Consider the following 19,711-nt stretch of genomic DNA (forward strand, 5'->3'; position numbering starts at 1 on the left):
TCACAATTACATACATGGCAATTGTCCCTAAAACAATTTAAACAATTCAATAATTACAATTTACACTCATGCAACATTTTACATTTACGAATAAAATACAATACATACGGGGTGTTGTCTCTCCAAATAGACAACCCCTGATTTTACTAACGCACATAGGCCTAGGCTTGATTCTCCCTAATATTTCCATGGTCACATGGATAATTTCCTGCACATCTCAATTTAAACATTAGTACTTCCCAAATAGCCTCATATAATATATAACACAAAATCAGAATACAATACATTCATTCTACAAGGACTTGACATTATAAAATACGATTTGTCACAAATCAAAGCAATTTCATCATAATCCTCAAAATTTGATCCATCTACAAGATATGCGAACATTTTTCTAACATTATAACAAATCCTGAAATTCAGATAACAACCTACATCATCACAATATTACCCTAATCTAGAATCATATAATATTCTATAATCCACAAGGCATAGAAATGAAGCATCCATATATATCCATGTTACCAAAATCGTGGGACCATGTAAAGTTCTCTATCCATAATGTGTCAAAACTAGCATCCAAAATAGTTCCAAAATGAAAATAATTGAAGAGATAGGATGGGTCGGGGTAGGGCCTCACACCCTCCCCCTCTAGGCATGAACGTCCTCCTAGAGTCCATCAAAAAGATGAGGGTACTATGATCTCATACGTGCTGGATCCTCCCATGAAGCTGTGACCTCATCATAGCAATCCCACTGGACCCTAACCTGGTCCAACTCTCGACCTCGAAGGGCCAACGTCCGGCGAGCAAAAATGCGAATGGGCTCCAAGGTTAGCTGCCCATCCGACTCCACCTGCAAGGCATCCCAATCTAAAATATGAGACTCATCATAGATATACTTTCTCAAAACTAACACATGAAATACATCGTGGATGCGTGACAGGCTAGGTGGCAAAGCTAGGCGATAAGCAACTGGTCCTATCCTCTCAAGGATCTCGAAGGGTCCGACAAAGCGAGGTGCAAGCTTAGAACCCTTTCCATAGCGGATTGGACTCTTATGCGGTCGCACTCTCAGGAAAACTCTGTCCCCAACCATGTAACTTCGGTCTATCCTCTTTGCATCTACATATTTCTTCTGCCTATCCTGTGCCTCTCTAAGGAGTTGTCTAATCAAAATTACCTGCTGCTCCATATCATAGACCATCTCAGGGCCTATGGCCACCCTATCCTCAATACGGTCCCAACTCAAAGGCGTCCTGCATGGTCTGCCATACAAAGCCTGAAAAGGTGGCATCCCCAAAGAAGTGTGATGCCCATTATTATAGGCAAATTCTACTAAATGCAGGTACTCCTCCCATCGGGTCTGATGATCCATGACATACATGCGGAGCATATCCTCTAACACCTGGTTAACCCGCTCTGTCTGTCCATCTTTCTTTGGATGATAGGCTGTGCTGAAGTTGAGCTTGGTGCCCAATGCTGCCTATAATGCCTTCCAAAAGGAAGATGTAAAGAGAGAATCCCTATCAGAAATAATCTTGCGTGGGACACCATGAAGCCTAACAATGTCTCGTAAGAACACCTGTGCCACTGCTGGAGCTGTGAAGGTAGTCCGGACTGGTGAGAAGTGGGCTACTTTGGTCAATTTGTCAACTATCACCAAGATAGCATCATGGCGACGAGATGACATAGGAAGACCAATGATGAAGTCCATGGATATAGTATCCCACTTCCACTCTGGTATAGCATGGGACTGGAGTAACCCACCTGGATGGCAGTGCTTCGCCTTGACTCTCTGACACTCAAGGCATCGGGCTACTAACTCGGCGATAAGCTACCGCATTCCTGGCCAATGATATAACTGTCTCAAGTCAGCATGCATCTTCTTAACCCCGGGATGCGCTGCATAAGGAGCTCTATGAGCCTCCATGATAATGAAATCTCACAAACCCCTAGGAGAGGGTACATAGATGCGCCCTCTATGGCATAATAAACCATCGGACTCCAAAGAGTAGTCCACAAACTTCCCTTCCAGGGTCTCCTGATTACGGATCCTCTGACAAACCTCTAGATACCAATCATCCTCTGGCAATCGCTGCAAAATACGGTCTCTCAAATCCGTGCTCATGGATATGGTGTAAACCTCATGTCATCTCCTACTTAGGGCATCTGCGACCACATTCTCCTTTCCTTTGATGTAATGAACATCAAAATCATACTCATAAAGGAAATCCATCCATCTCCTCTGACGTGCATTAAGGTTAGGCTGGGTGAAGATGTACTGCAAACTCTGATGGTCCGAATGAAGCTCGAAGTGATGACCTAAAAGGAAGTGTCTCCACCTCACAAGTGTATGTACAACCGCTGCAAGCTCTAGGTCATGCGTAGGGTAGTTAAGCTCGTGAGTCTTAAGTTTCCTAGACTCGTATGCTATAACCCTACCCTCCTACATAAGAACTGCTCCCAATCCATCTAAGGAAGCATCTGTGCATACCATGAAGTCAACCGTGGGGTCTGGCACAATAAGAATAGGTGCACTAGTAAGTGCCCTTTTTAGATCCTGTAAAGCCCTCTCACACTTCTCTGACCACTCGAATTTCTTCCCTTTTCGCTGGAGGGATGTGATGGGGTGTGCAACTCTGGAAAATCCCTCAACAAAGCATCTGTAGTACCCTGCCAAACCCATGAAGCTCCTGACCTCTGTCACACTGGTAGGCACCGGCCAATCCATAATGGCTCTAATCTTTGATGGGTCAACTGAGATCCCATCACCGGATATAACATGCCCTAGGTAATTGACCTCTGATCTAAAGAAAGCACACTTCGACAAACTGCCGAACAACTGGTTGTCCCTCAAACACTACAAAACCTGCCTCAAATGCTCTTCATGCTCCTGCTCATTTCGGGAATAGATCAATATGTCATCGAGGAACACTATCAAAAATCGGTTGAGGAAGGTACGGAATACCCCATTCATGAGACTCATGAATACAGCTGGAGCATTCATAAGACCGAATGGGACCACAGTGAACTCATAGTGGCCATATCTGGTGTGAAACGCGGTCTTGTGGATATCACTTTCCACAATTCTCAACTGATGATATCTTGACTTCAGGTCTATTTTGGAATATAGCTTAGTACCCTGAAGCTGATCAAACAAGTCATCGATCCTTGGCAAGGGATAGCGGTTCTTGATGGTTACTTTATTCACTTGCCTGTAATCCATGCACAACCGAAGGGATCCGTCTTTCTTCTTCACGAAGATGACTGGTGCGCCCCAAGGGGAGACGCTAGGACGGATGTGACCCTTCTCTAAGAGTTCCTCTAGCTGCATCTTGAGCTCATTAAGCTCATGAGTGGTCATCCTATAAGGTGCTCTCGAAACTGGCTCGGCTCCTGGTACCAAATCTATGTGGAAGTCAATCTCCCTGCTGGACGGCATACCGGGTAGCTCATCAGGAAACACATCTGCAAATGCCTCAAGGATGGGATGATCATCTATGGAAGGCTCCTTCTCATTTTCTTCCTCTCGGTCACTGATTGTGATAGCAAACAACTGGCATCCCTTCCACATGCTCCGCTTAAGCTGCATAGCAGATATCATGCGAAGAGACACGGGTCTCTGAATCCCAGTGATTACTATGGGAGCACCATGATCATCCTCACACTCAACCTTTTTCAAGCGACAATCCATCTTGGCTCTGTGGGCGTAAAGCCAATCCATGCCAAGTACGACGCCATAAGATCCGAGTGGTGTAACTCTAAGGTCTACTAAGGTGGTGGTATTACCAATCTGGAGCGGACATCCCCTAACCTCTGAATCCACTGACACTCTAGCCCCTGAAGCTAACTCCACTTTCCAGCTGACACTTTGCCTTACTGCCACTAGCCCGCAATGCTCCACAACCAATGGAGATATAAAGGAGTCAGTCACTCCTGAGTCAAATAATATAGAAATACTACTACCTCTGACCTTACCTCCAGCCTCGATGACTGTGGCCTGGTGCTCTGCCTGGCGGTTGTCAACCGCTGCGAAGACTCTATGGGACTTGCCCATGTCCCCAACTGTAGGCTCTGATGTTGCCATCCTCTGATTCCCTGTCATCTGTCCCTATGGACACTCTTTCGCCATGTGCCCCATGGCTCCACATGTGAAGCAAGCACTGCATGCCTGAAACTGTGCGCCCTGAGGCCTAGAAAAAGGATGCCCACCTATCTGGCTAGAACCACTGTACCCACCCCTGGAGGACTGCTGAGCCCATGCTGGGGGTGTGTATGTACCCCGCGCTCTCTGGTCATGCCTGGGACCCTGTGACTGCCACTGCTTGGGCCTGGAGCCCTGCTGTCCTTGAGGTGGCCTCTGTCTCTGACTCTGCTATGACTGCTGCAGAGGAGGGGGTTTATGGGACCCCAAAACATTCCTGTGGTTGCCCTTCCAATGGGGTTTCTGAAACCTGAAAGGCTGGGGAGCTGGGTTTCAGTTCTGGAACCAATCCCTCGTGTCCTGTGGCCTGATCTGAATCTCCTCGGCTATAAGGGCCTTCTCCACGACAACCCGAAGGCTCCCTGGAGCGGCCATCCTCCCTGGTCCTGCTATCCCAGCATTGAGTCCCCTAACAAATCGGTTGACGAGCAACTTCTCGTCCTTCAGGTAATCTACATAAGGTAGGAGCTCAATAAACATACTCTCGTACTGGGTCACTGAGAGACCGTTCTGCTGGAGGTCATGGAACTCATCGATCCTACGCTGCCTGAAGTGCTCTGACAAGTACCTCTCTCTGAACCTCTCTGTGAAGATTTCCCATGTGATGGTATCTGCCGTGAGTCCACACTTGAACTCCTCTTGCTTCCACCATCTGGAGGCTGTCGATCTCAGAAGGTGGACTGCAACTCATGCCTTCAGATTGCTTTCATAAGATCGCAATGCGAAGCACCGATCTAGGCTCAAAAGACATGCCTAAGCCTCTACTCCGTCAGTAGTCCCTCCAAAGGATGGTGGCTGGAGGCGTAAAACCTCTCTAATCAGGTCTCCTGGTTCCTAACGGGCTCTCTCAAAGTACACAGGTGCTGCTACTGGAGGGGGTTCGGGCAGGTGAACAGACTCTGGCTCGTGCTCTGCCTCACCCTCTATGGAATTAGGAGGTGGACTCCTACTCCGTTCCCTCTCTACTGACCTATGACTCCCTGAGTTCTGATTGTCTGCATGACGGTCCACTGCTGGAAGCCTATCCTGCATGATCCCAATCAAGTTCTGAAGAGCTAGCAAGATGTCTCGGTTAGGGTCAACCGATGGTTCGGGAGGTGCTTCTGGGTTTCCTTCTGGAACCGGTTCCTCCCTAGCAACATCCTCGCGTGCCATACGTGTATGCCTAGGACCCCTTCCGCGCTTGCGAGCTTGTCGCGTAGTCGGAGGCATCCTAATGAGAAAATAAATAAATAAAATAAATAAATAATTAAATAATTTAATTTTCACATATTTATACTATAATTATTTTTTGAGAAAAATGTTTGATTAATTTAGATAATTAAAGCGAAACGTAATGGAGAAAGGTTCCTAGTGTCGGAAACCTTGCTCTAATACCAGAATGTCGTGCCCAAACTTTAGGGCACAAAAAACGGAACAACAAAATTTTTTTTTGACGTCATGAACTCGCAACATATTCTATAATATAATAACTTTATTAAAGTTTTGCCTTATCTAGGATGTAAATAAACTTACTTCTAAGGTTGGGTAAATTAACCAACTCGAGCGAGTGACTTGTTGGGAGGGGATTAATTAGCATCGTGGATTAGTTAGCTAGCTCAATTACTTAAGACAAGTTGTCGCTAATTAAATCAAGGGATAATTGATTATCTTATTGTATTAAATCATTCCCAATCCATATAAGGATAATGTTATCAAATAAATTGATGCACACGCGAATTTACTATTTATATCCCACCGATATCGTTTAAATTTTTATAACACCATTTGCCCTCTAAAACTGGGATTAGGCTAAAGTCAATTCTAATTTTCCCCTAAATCCCTTGATTTTGTCAATTAAATTTCAATCCGACCAAAAATTGGTCTCAAGGGCTTAAGGTTCATAAATTTACAAATTCCTCCTTTCAAGTTTTCCTAACGTCCAAATATATTTGGGGAAAATCTATTGATTAATTAAATAAATTAATCGATTTAATGTATGGTGTATCCAACTATAATAACCCCTTTGTTTTTAAATCCCTTTAATTTTAAAATTTTAATCCCCTAAAGAATAAAAGGACATATAATAATTCCATTATTAAATTAACCCCAAATGTATATATATTAACATCAAAGTTTAAAATCCCAATTTAAATGGACATATAATAATTCCATTATTAAATTGACCCCAATATATACATTAAAACCCAAGTTTAAAATTCCAATTTGAATTTCTCATATATATATATATATATATATATAAATTCTTAAAATGCTAACCCTAACCCGAAATTGGGTTAGGGTTGCATTTTTATATATTACACTTGTTTTATTTTTTTTGTCATTTTATACCCTAACGCGAAATGGGTTAGGGTTTATTAAACCCCTATATTTTATTGTTTGTTTTCTTTTGAGCGAGGGAGATTGCAGGTACAGCGGAGGGTTTCCAAATGTGATGAGGCGGAGGAAGTGGGGAGAGGTTCCGGGCGCCACTGTGCATACACACAGTGGCGGACGGCATAGCCGCCGCCCACTGTGTATACAGACAGTGGCGGGTGCCGTTCACTGTGCGTAGCACAGTGGTGGGTGTCGTTCACTGTGCGTAGCACAGTGGCGGCCGCGACCGCCCACTGTGTTACACACAGTGCGGTGCCCTTCGGCGCCGCCCACTGTGTGTAGCACAGTGGCTCGGCCGTGGCCGTCTACTGTGTTACACACGGTGGCCCGAGTCTGCCCATTTCCCCCTTTTTTTTTTTAACAACATTTTAATATTTTGTGGGGTAAAATTTATGTGATGTGATTTTTTGAATATCAAATATATATATATATATATATATTTTTTATATACAGTGCACAACATCTTATATGAATATGCAATATCCCCTTTTTCTTTTCTCCTACAGGCATCCACAGAGTATATTTTTAGATGCAGAATATATATATATATATATATATATATATATATATATATATATATATATATATATATATATATATATATATATATATGATTAAGAAATCTATTCTGCAATACTTTTATATGTTTGTAACAGGGATGCACAGGATTCAGAATATATATCTTGTATTTCGTTGTTATAGGGGTATGCACATACAAGAACTTATATATATATATTTATATATATAGGTATATATTTTCAATATATATACTTATATACCTATATATATATATATATATATATATATATATATATGACTAAATGTTGAAGTAATAGGGCTAAAAACCCTTATATTGATTTAAGATTTTAACCATTTACATTCTGTTTTTAGTCTTCTAATAGCATTTAGAATAGGTCTTTTTTTTCTTCTTTTATTTAACAGTCAAACTTCCTACTTTCTACAGAAATAAAACAACACTAGTTCTCTTTTTTTTTTTTTTTTACAGACAGTATTCTAAACTATGCAAGTAAATAATGAAGAAATAAAACAATACTAGTTCTCTCCTTTTTTTTTTTTACAGTCATAAAATAACAGTAATCTAAACTATGCAAGTAACCCATGAAACCTAATGCATTTTTCTTTTCCTTTCTTTAATATTGCAGTAAATAAGCAAGTGAACAAACTAGGTTTAGATGTAGTCTACAGCAACACATTAGATATCATAATATAAATAAAAATTACATTGCTTTCCAGATTTTAAATTTACAATGACCCATATATATAAAATGGGTAAATAGACTAATCAGCCTTTTCATTCCTAATCTTTGTGCAGAGGATAACAGAAAAACAACCTGAAATTCTCTATTTACATTTTTTTTTTTTTTGCTACCAATCATAAAAATTACATTTTCTTTTTTGCTTTTCTGCTTTTACATAGAAATCAGAAATCTAAATAAAGGTCTGCAACACAACAATCTGCAACTCCTAGTCTTTTTCCCAAGCCACCTGCAAGTAAAATTTAGGACTGTGACCATGGGATGCTCACCTCCCAGCCTAGGCTTACCAAAAGCCACCCCCGAGCTAGGAGAATCAAGACCTAGACGGGGTTACAACCAAGCAATACAACACAACAATAGGGCAAACACACAAACATACACCTTCCCATCCCAAGCTACACTTTCACCACACTTTGTGATGATCAATCTATGGGTGGAAGTGGACCAAGTACCATTGGGGAGACTGCAGCCAAAATATGCCACCTCATGGCAACACAAAATACACAACAGATTCATCCCACACACCTTATGCCCCCCCCAAAGGCTCAAAGCCATATTCTCTCCCCTTATGACCCCCAAATGCATACACAAGGCTATGCAGCAAGGGTCACAAAGGACACCCTTGAGACCACTCTCCTTAAGGAGACCCTCTCACCCAAGGCTGTCATGCTTCTTCCACCCCAAGATCATCCTACTCTCCCAAGAGTAGAAGATCTTGGATACTCCCAAAACAAGAACACAAACAAAAAACATAGAAATGAAACTACACTTTCTTTTTTCCCAACAACAACTTACATAAACACTTCCTTTACAAGCATTTCTTTCCTTCAACAAACAACATAAACTAACATAAACAACATAAACAAGAGGAGATAAAAACCAACCTTATCCTGCCAATAGGTATGCTAATTTTAGTTGGAGATGAGCTGCCCAATCCACACAACTTTCTGCAATTCTTTGGCCCCCCCAAATTCCTCTATTCCTAAAACTGGTTTCCTTTTTTTTTTCTCCCCAGTTTTTCCAAAAATCTCCAAGGATGGAGAGTGGGTGATTAGCTCACTAAGCTTCCATTCTTAGCCTAAGAAGGCCTCTCTCACTCCTTCCAACCTCTTGGATAGAGTGAGAGATCCCCCATTGGGTTGGTCTTCCCTAGGTCTTACACACTCCCTAACCTAGGTGTCTAGAGAAGGGAAATGAAATGGGGAAGAGGGATTACTATCTCCAAGAAGGTTATCCTACCAAGGATGGCACTCCTATAGATGGAATTCATCCATCTTGGGAAAACCATTTTTTTGGGTGGTTGAACAAGTCCTAAGGGAAAGACACATGGCCAATTTTGGCCTTCACCCATAGGTACCCCATGAGGCCTAATAGAAAAGCTCTAAAATTGACTCTAGGAGTTGATTTGACCTTCAGAAAGTCCACCTGAAGTTAACCTACGGGTCAACTCTGAGTTGACCTTCCTTGTGGCTCACTAACCTAGATTTCTTGGTTCCTTCAAAGATAATTAGGAGATATAACAATTAACAAAAATAAAACTTTCCAAAAAGGTGACAAGACAATTTGCCAACACAACATACTACATAGGTGTCAAGTGACACTTCAACATAAATTCCACATCACAATTACATACATGGCAATTGTCCCTAAAACAATTTAAACAATTCAATAATTACAATTTACACTCATGCAACATTTTACATTTACGAATAAAATACAATACATACGGGGTGTTGTCTCTCCAAATAGACAACCCCTGGTTTTACTAACGCACATAGGCCTAGGCTTGATTCTCCCTAATATTTCCATGGTCACATGGATAATTTCCTACACATCTCAATTTAAACATTAGTACTTCCCAAATAGCCTCATATAATATATAACACAAAATCAGAATACAATACATTCATTCTGCAAGGACTTGACATTATAAAATACGATTTGTCACAAATCAAAGCAATTTCATCATAATCCTCAAAATTTGATCCATCTACAAGATATGCGAACATTTTTCTAACATTATAACAAATCCTGAAATTCAGATAACAACCTACATCATCACAATATTACCCTAATCTAGAATCATATAATATTCTATAATCCACAAGGCATAGAAATGAAGCATCCATATATATCCATGTTACCAAAATCGTGGGACCATGTAAAGTTCTCTATCTATAATGTGTCAAAACTAGCATCCAAAATAGTTCCAAAATGAAAATAATTGAAGAGATAGGATGGGTCGGGGTAGGGCCTCACACTAACTGCCTGGTCTTTAACTCCAACAATGACTATCAGTCTCACTAACTAACCGCGCCTCACCTTGATGGCTAACAGTTTTTGCCATTTTGCAAAACTTACACCATGTGCATCTTCGGGCCACGAAACAACAATGACCATTGGATCGACCACGAGATGAATATCTTTTAACAGGCTTTAAACCTTTCAAGTGGGCCCTTTAACTTGGAGATCACTTACATCACCTCGTCACCGGTTAATGAATGCCACGTGGAAGTCGACCATTTGTCCAAGAAGTTCCACCGGGTTCCATTCAGAATCCACCATGTGCTTTGCTTCACTACTCTCCACATAACTGCCAGTTGAAAAAAAGGCGGGCCCTCAACTACCCTTTAGGGCCACGTGTACTTGGACATGTCACTATTACACTATACGAAACACACCATCTATCCTGCCACATCATGCCTTCATGTGATTGCCACCTGTCTTTCGCCATTTTGTGATGACTAACTTGTGATCATCTTGTCTTCATGAATCCACACGGGCCATTAGATCTCAGGAACTTGCCTATTGTTTATCCTTTCTATGACCACTTGGTTTGGGCCCACCACCTTTTTGCTACTTTGCGATAGGTAGAACACGTGCATCTTCTAGCTGCGAATCAACATGAGTCATTTATCCTTTTCAACCCGATCACCCTTTAACCAAGGAAGTCACTCGCCTCTAGGACCCACCATGTGTTTTCGTTGTTTCGCAGAACTTACACCATGTGCATCTTATCCAAGCGAAACAATGCAAGCTATTAGATCATGATCAAGATGCAGGTGTTTAATCTGATGGTCAACCCACCTCCTAGGCCTACTTAGGCTTTTCGCTACTTCTCTTAACGAAACAATGACAGCCAGAAGATTAGCAATGAGTTGCACCATATTTACGGGGCTCAATCAACATTAGAACAAGGTAAAGTAAAGGCACATAAATTTTAAAAATTAAGGGACCACCTAGGGAAATAACTAAAGGGGGGACACTTCTCATGATAGACTGACACTTATTTAAGTGACAAAAGTAATGCAGAATTAGAACATAAGGGTTTTTCTCAAAAACTGGAAGGGTCAGAACTCAAACCTTAAACCCTCTTCTGACCTAAGACAATCAAATGCAACAAGGCCATACCAGACTCAATATTTAAACAAGAATATACAGTTTTTAAATAGTGATAACACCAAATTTCTTCAACAACTCCCTAGCATACTTAGTTTGACAGATGAATATACCTTTATTAGTCTGAGTAATCTGCAAAACTAAAAAAAAATTCATCTCCCCAATCATAGACATCTCAAATTCATTTTTCATATTGTTAGAGAATTTCACACACAACTTATCTTCACCTCCAAAAATGATATTATCAACAAAGACTTCAATAATAAATATGTCATCATTAGTGATCTTATAATATAAATTATTGTCAACATTACCTTTAGTGAAATCAAGCTTCAAAAGATATTCATCCAGTCTTGCATACCAAACTCTAGGGGCTTGTTTCAATCCATATAAATATTTCTTTAACTTGCAAACCATGTTTTTATCATCTGAAAGTGAAATTCCACCAGGTTGCTCAATATAAACTTCCTCTTCAAGATATCCATTCAGAAATTCACACTTAACATCCATCTGATAAACCTTGTAGTCAGTGAAATTTTTAGTGGCTAATATTCGCCAATTGGCTATTTTTTGAAATTTGGGAATCAAAATTTAGTTCAATTTTTAAGGTGACTCAAATCACCACATTTTTACAAAATTTTATTTTAGTGTCATTTAACTCGCCAAAGAATTTATTTTATGAATTCTTTTAACTCAAAGATTCACCACAATATTTGATACATGATTGGATCAAATTCGCCAACATTTTATAACTTATTGTAAAAATATAAATTAATTCACCAATAATATATCATAATTATTAGTTACTTTAGGGTTATATCGACAATATTTAGTTGCCACCATTGATTTAAAATATAATCTAGTAACCTTCATTGTATTCCATGAGGTATTTTGCACCTATAAGTTGTAATGCTCATGGGAGTTGAAATTTATTTTGACTTGTTGACCTCAATGAAAGTCAATGGTCTAAAAGCTTTTTTTGACCCCATGAGTGTTCCAAATTGTAGGTACATTTTATCTCACAAAATATAAAGAGGGCTATTAGATTTTTTAAAATTAATGGTAGAAACTAAATAAAGTAGAGTCTACCCTTAAACTCATTAATGATTTCCACCTTCAGGCCTTTACTTTTCTATAAAAAACTAATTTTTAAATGAAAGGATTTAGAATAATAATTAATGCATAATCTTATTATATTCCAATATTCGCCAATATTTTCTACAAAAATAATTTGATAAAAAAATATTTGCCAATAAAATTAATATTTTTTATTTAAAGAAAGAAAGATTCGCCATTAAAAATTATTATTTTCTTTAAAAAAAATTACATATTCGCCAAGAATATAAACAATTTTTTGAGAGGGTGTTTCTTAAAATTTTCACTGCTTGTAGTTCTTATGTGTTGTACAAGCAAGAAATAATCTCATGACTTCAATCTTAGCTACTGGTGCAAAGGTTTCTTCATAATCAATTCCTTTCTTTTGAGAATATCCTTTACAAACCAATCTAGCTTTATTCCTCACCACTTGTCCATCTTCATTCAATTTATTCCTAAAGACCCATTTAGTTCCAATAACATTATTATTTTTAGGTTGGGGAACTAAAGTCCATGTGTTATTATTTTCTATCTGATATAATTCTTCTTCCATAGCTTTCATCCAACATTCATCTTTACAAGCTTCAATTACTGATGCCGATTCAACTTGAGAAATTAAACATACCTCATCAGCAACTAACCTTCTTCTTTTCATCACTCCTTTGTTCATGTCTCCAATAATTTAATCTTCTAAATGATTCAACCTTACATACCTAGGAGTCTCCTGATTTTATGTTCCTCTGTCCTGATCTTCAGTTACTGTTGAATTTTACAATACTGTCGGAGTAACTGGTTCAACATTTTGTTCTGATGTAGGTGCTACTGGTTCAGTTATGATCATTTCCACAGTTGGTTCTCTCTCATAAGTTCCGATTTGACTTATGTTCAGCTCATCCACCTTAACATTAGTGGTCTCTGCAATTCTCTGCAATCTTTTTTTATAACATCTATATAATTTGCTTCCATTAGAATAACCAAGAAATATTCCTTCATCACATCTAGGATCAAACTTTCCAATGGAATCATCTCTTTTGATATAGCATTTACTACCAAATATTGTGAAATACTTAACTGTCGGTGTATGACCAAACCCTGACTCATATGGTGTCTTACCGGTATCTCCTTTGATATGAACTCTATTTAATGTGTATACCATCGTGCTTACAACTTCTCTCTAGTAGATATGAGGCAGATTAGCTTCCATCATCATAGTTCTAGCTGCATCCAGGATAGTTATGTTCTTCCTTTCCACAACTCCATTTTGCTGAGGTGTCCAGGGTGCAGACAACTATCTCCTTATCCCATTCTTCTCATGATAGTTGTTAAATTCACTAGATGTGAATTTTCCACCCTGATCTGACCTTAAGCATTTAATATTCAATCATGTCTCTCTCTCAACTTTAGCTTTAAATATTTTAAACTTTTCAAATGCTTTAGACTTCTTCCTTAGAAAAGTAACCCACATTATTCTTGAATAGTCATCAATAATTAGCATGAAATATCTATTACCCTGAAAACTTTTGATTCTAGCAGGACCACACAAATCAGTATAAATAAGATCAATAACATCATTAGATTTGTCTTGTATACTCTTAAAAGAAGTTCTGAATTGCTTTCCCATTTGAGATTCCTTACATACTGGGTTATAGGGATTTACAATCTTAGGTATATCTCTAACTGCCTTAGTAGAATTGATCTTCAAAATGCAATCAAAATTCACATGACACAACCTCTTATGCCATAGCCAACTCTCATCAATTTATGCAATCAAACATGTCTTCTCACCGAAGTTCAAATGAAAAATGTTACCTTTAGTTTGTGTACCGGTTGCAATCTCTAATCCAGATCTGTTGATAATCTTGGATTTTCCATCCTTGAACTATAACTGAAATCCCTTATCCACCAACTGTCCTACACTCAAAATATTATTCCTTAAGCCTTCAATTTAATAAGCATTATTAGTGTTATTCTTACCATCCAATTATATTGTTCCTCTTCCCTTAATTATGCCTGCTTTGTCATCTCCAAATCTAACCAGCCCTTCATAGAATTCTTACAAAGATAAGAACTTCCTTTTGTCTCCAGTCATATGATGTGAACATCCACTATCATTTAACCATTCATCCTTGTCTTCAATTTTAGCAGCAAGGGCCTTCTGTTCAGGTACCAGATCATCTTCCTTGATAGCCAAAAATACCCATTCCTTTCCATTGCCGGATCCACTAGCTGAATCTTGTGTTGGTTCATCATCAGAGTCGGTCACACCTTCCTCATCAACAAAGTAGCATGATTTGTCTTTGTTCCTTCTGTACTTATGCTTGTTCAGATAATCATGGTTAGGCCTAAAATATATTCTAGCTCTTTCTTCAAATATTGAATTCCTTTCAGGACATCTAGATGCAAAATGACCTATCTCACTACATGCAAAGCATTTAAAAGGTGATTTTCCTTCTTACTTACTTCCTGTAATTCCTTTAGGTACTCTTCTAGAAAATAAGGCTTCAAGTTGCTCAAACTCTTCATCTTCTTTCTTCATGTCCTCTAGTTCCTTCGCATATAAATCTTTCCAATCACTCTTGTTGGTAGATGATGTAGATGCATGAAAAGAAGGTTCAGATTTTAGAGCTCCAGAAGTTCTAAATTCCTCAAGCTCAAAAGAAGATAACTTCCCAACAAAGGTATCCCTATTGATAGAGGTGTTTGTCATAGTTCTCAGCTCATTAATTGCAGTAGCCTTCGTATTATATGCCTATGGAAAATCTCTTAGTACTTTAGAAACTATTTAATCTTCGCTCAAAGATCCACCACAAATTTAAATTCCCATAACAATCTCATTAACTCTCTCCATAAAAGCAGTAATATTTTCATCTTCTTCCATCTTCAGGTTCTCATACCTCACTTGGTAACCATCAAGTTTAGTAATTTTAACAATAGGGTCACCTTCATTCAAGGTCTCCAAATTGTCCCATATAGCCTTTGTAGTTGATTTGTCGGTTAGTCCCATTATTTGTTGATCAGAAAGTGCACACAAAAGGGCTGCTCTAGCTCTACAATCATTTTCAATGTCCTTATCCAAGCCTGTCGCAGGAGGATTTTTGGATGTCAGATTATGAGGTGTATAGCCATTCTCAGTGATCTCACAAATCTCCTTTCCAAGACATCTCAGATGAGTCTCCATTTGAATCTTCCATACTTTGTAATTTGTTCCATCAAGCTTAGGAATTTCTCTCAGGAAAATAGCTACAGATGAACTCGATGAACTTGAACTGTTAGATGCCATAGGATCTTCCTCAAGAGGTTAAGATTCTACAGAGAGGACCAAGCTCTGATACCAATTGTTAGACATCTTAGATAACCAAAGGACAACTAAGAGGGGGAGGGGTGAATTAGTTGTCAATAGATTACAAAACTTTAAGCATTCAAATCCTTATTATCGGAACACATAAACTCAATACCAGAATACATAAACCAAATACTGGAATAACTGATATAGTAATTAAGCATAAAATAAATCACAGAATAGTTACCACCGATCCAAAACACATGACACCAAGATTTGTATGTGGAAAACCCAATAAAGGGAAAAATAATGGTGGGAAGCCTACCCACAGTCAGATAATACTTTTGCACTAAGTATGTGATTACAATATGAGGGGCCTGCACATGCAGGAAGGCCAATAGCCTAGAGCACACTGCTCATCACAAAAAGGAGCCTCACTGACTACAAAATAAATCTAGACTACAATCCGGAAAGAAGAATGAACTACAAAGATAGCATCTCCTATGCCTGAGTACAGTTTTGGTTAAGCTCAATACCAAAGGCCTTAAACCTCTTCCACAAACCCAATTTGATCACCTATGATCGACCATTTTTTGTCATATGATTACAACATTATTTGCACATAGATAATCCTATTACCACAATCCTATATTCCCATTACCATGATCTACAAAGAGATCTTACATCATATTTATACCAACTCGGGACCTAAACAATTAAGTCATCCACCTAAAAGATAATACAATAAATTCACAACATAAACCCATAATCTAATGATCAACCAAGTCAGCTTAGGCGGAAAACAATGTGAACCAACTATTAAATCTCATCGATGAAGTATCGGGAACGTTCTCCAACACGTTACATAAACCGATCCATAACCTAGATAACATCGGACCCAAAATAGGTCTCCATAAACCAAATCCAACACCACCGATCAATAGAAATATGAACAAGATAACCAAAATAATCCCAAAAGCCATCTAGAAGTCATACCAACACCACTTATCATGTGCATCAAAATATCTTTAACAAAGCTCCATCAGTAAAACCCTTACCGGTGACCAAAAGGCTTACTAGAACAAATGATAGTATCTGAGTCAACAAATCCTGAACCAATTGATCGTGATAAGCATCTAAATAGCATGAATGACACATCCAAATCAATTCCACAAACCAAAGCATACCCGAGTATACCGGATGAATATGATTATCCAACTACTCTACCGGAACCAACCAGAAATCGGTAAACAACCAAAACAGTCGGTCTTGCCATCAATGACAAAACATCAATGCAACACATAATCAATTCCTCCAAATTGCTAGTAAGAGATTCTCCACACTAGGTGAAAAATTGGAGTCCTCTGATGGTTTCTCCTCACTTTTCTTTTTCCATATCTTGTTCATATTATTTTTGGTTTCTTCCACATCTACCTATTTCTTTCCTTTCTGGTCAACAAACTAATTAACCAGTTTGTTCATTCTAACTCTACAAAACTTTGCAAGGTGTCCCAGTTTGTGACAACGGAAATATGCCATTCCAGATGCTCTCTAGGGTCCATCATTGCCTCTACTAGTTCTTCTCCAGAAATTAATAGCTACATGACCATAGTTGTGATAGATTGAACAAGTCACATTCCATCTATTCTCCATTTCATATGGACTAGACCAGTTCACATAAAGTCTTTGCCAAGTAGAGGTTCTCTGATCATTGTAAGATCTCTATCATTTTTCATTAGACCTCTAACCCTTGTAAGATTTTTGATTCTTAACTCTTGAATTGCACTCAACAATTCTATGCCCATACTTGTTGCAATTCAATCAATATCCATTAAAAGTACTAGGCTTATATCCTTCATATGCATTAGGTCTATATCTATCAAAAGTATTGGATCTACTTCTACAAACATTAGCAGTATGACCTACCTTATGATGGTTAAAACATATTGGCTTATAGGTTCTCTTACCAGTGTTATTCTTTTTGGACTTTGGTGCATATTTGGCTTCATGAAAGGTGACCTTGGTACTAGATAGCTCTACTTGTTCAACAGTTGTGTATCCCAAGCCATGTGTATCTTTTTTCTACCTCTGTGACTGAATTTTCTCATCAAGCATAGCAGTGCTCTTGTTGAATTTAGCTAGTAACTCATTTGGATCAGTCAACTCCTTGGTAAGTTCCTCATTATTCTTTGTGAGACTTTCTCTAGGAGACATAGCCATGTCTAGATCAGCCTGTATTTTTTTTTTTTCTTCTTTTTCCTCATGAAGATGTGCATGCAAGGTACTAATCTCTCAGTTCAACTTAAAAATCTCATGCTCCTTATCTCTTATTGTGTCTTCAGTTGTCCTTCTTGTTAGACAGTTCAAATAACCAGAAGACAACTGAGGGGGCGTGAATAAGTTGTCTTAGATTACTAGAACCTTAAGCAATTAAAACTTTAATACCAGAAACTAGAACATTAATACCGAAATGCTTAAACCAAATACTGAAATAGAAGTTAAACCAATTAAACATAAACAATAATCACACAATTAATACCATCCACATGACACCAAGATTTATATGTGGAAAACCTGGTCAAAATAAAAACCATGGTGGGAAGCCTACCCATAGTTAGATAATAATTCTACAGTAAGTATGTGAATTAAAATGGAGGGGCCTATTGGGAGTCATTAAAATTGAGTCAAGTTTTGAGGCACAATTCAAATTTTTGCTTTGCATTTCCAAATGAGTCAGTCTGAATGGCCTAGTTAGAGAGAGGGCAAAATTGGAGCTAGTTGATTTTTAGGGGCTAAGGCTCAGGAAATGTGTCCCACACCTTTCATTTGGCCTATTCAGTGATGTGCAACTTTCAGATTTCAGTTTGGATCAGTTTACCAGGTACCCATTTCGAGGGGTGAGCTAAAGGTGCATTTTAGGCACAAATGCAAATTTTATTGAGTAGCCTACTTTGAGTGTTTATATCATTTGCCCTGTTGATTTTCATGATGAATTTAAAAATGTATTGAATTCTATGCATAAATGTGAGTCGGCATGCAAAATTTCAAGTCTTCATGAATCCATTTGCTCAGTTTACCAAGCTTGAACTGTTTGCAGTTTGAATGTTTTGACAAGTCCCTGTTTCAGCGCCTAGTCGGAGCCCTGTTTCGCATAAGTGTAAAAGTTGCCTCAGTGAGTTTTATGCCAGAATGTTTGTTCCGTGCTATTTTTAGTATAAATTATGAGTCATGTTTCAAATTTCAAGCCTCTACCAATCCGTTTAGATGGTTTTCAAAAGGGTTCATTGAGCCATAGTTTTCAATCTTCTGCACTTTCATTGCTATATCAGTAAATTGTGGCTATTTTCATGAGCGCACCATTTGCACCCAGTCATCCTTTTGGTCAAACTAAGAATTCAATATTTAATATGTACTTCAAGGTACCTATGTTTCAAATTTGAGGGTCTACAGAGGTCGTTTGATATTTTTGAGAAAGGCGTCATGTGTTGCCAGAACATTGACTTCATCAGGTCCATAGTGTCGACAAAGCCAGTTGGTCATTTTCGACAATTAATATCTCTTCACTCGGGATTCTTCTTGAAAAATTGCTTAGTAGATTTCATGCTTGTATATCAGAGTACATGCCTGTCAGATGGCGAGGTCCAGAAAGGTGTTTTGACTGGCTTGAAAAATACGTCTTCGCGATTAAATGTGAAAATGTGGCGTAAGTGCCTGAAAGTTGTAAAATGCGGATTAATGATCCGAAAATGATGCCGATTGTTTCCAGAGGTATGTTTGAGATCCGTGAGTCATTTCAGAGGTCAGTTGCATGAAAACAATTTTTTTTTCTTCAGTTAGACCCACTTTGGCGCCCGACTTGGCTCATGCCTGCACAGTGTTATTGTATTGGTGACTTGGCCCTATGAGCACTTCCAGGGTAATGTTAACATCCATGGTTGGAGTTGTATTCTTTTATGTTTCCCACCAGAGGATAATGAAAAATTAAAATGCCTCTTGTGGTCAAAACAACCAAGGCATTTTACTTGCCAGATATGAGCAATGGAGGAGAAGATTTGTTGTCAACATGGAGGTAAGAGAG

This window comes from Cryptomeria japonica, chromosome 10 (assembly GCF_030272615.1).
Source record: "Cryptomeria japonica chromosome 10, Sugi_1.0, whole genome shotgun sequence".
In the NCBI taxonomy this organism is placed as follows: domain Eukaryota; kingdom Viridiplantae; phylum Streptophyta; class Pinopsida; order Cupressales; family Cupressaceae; genus Cryptomeria; species Cryptomeria japonica.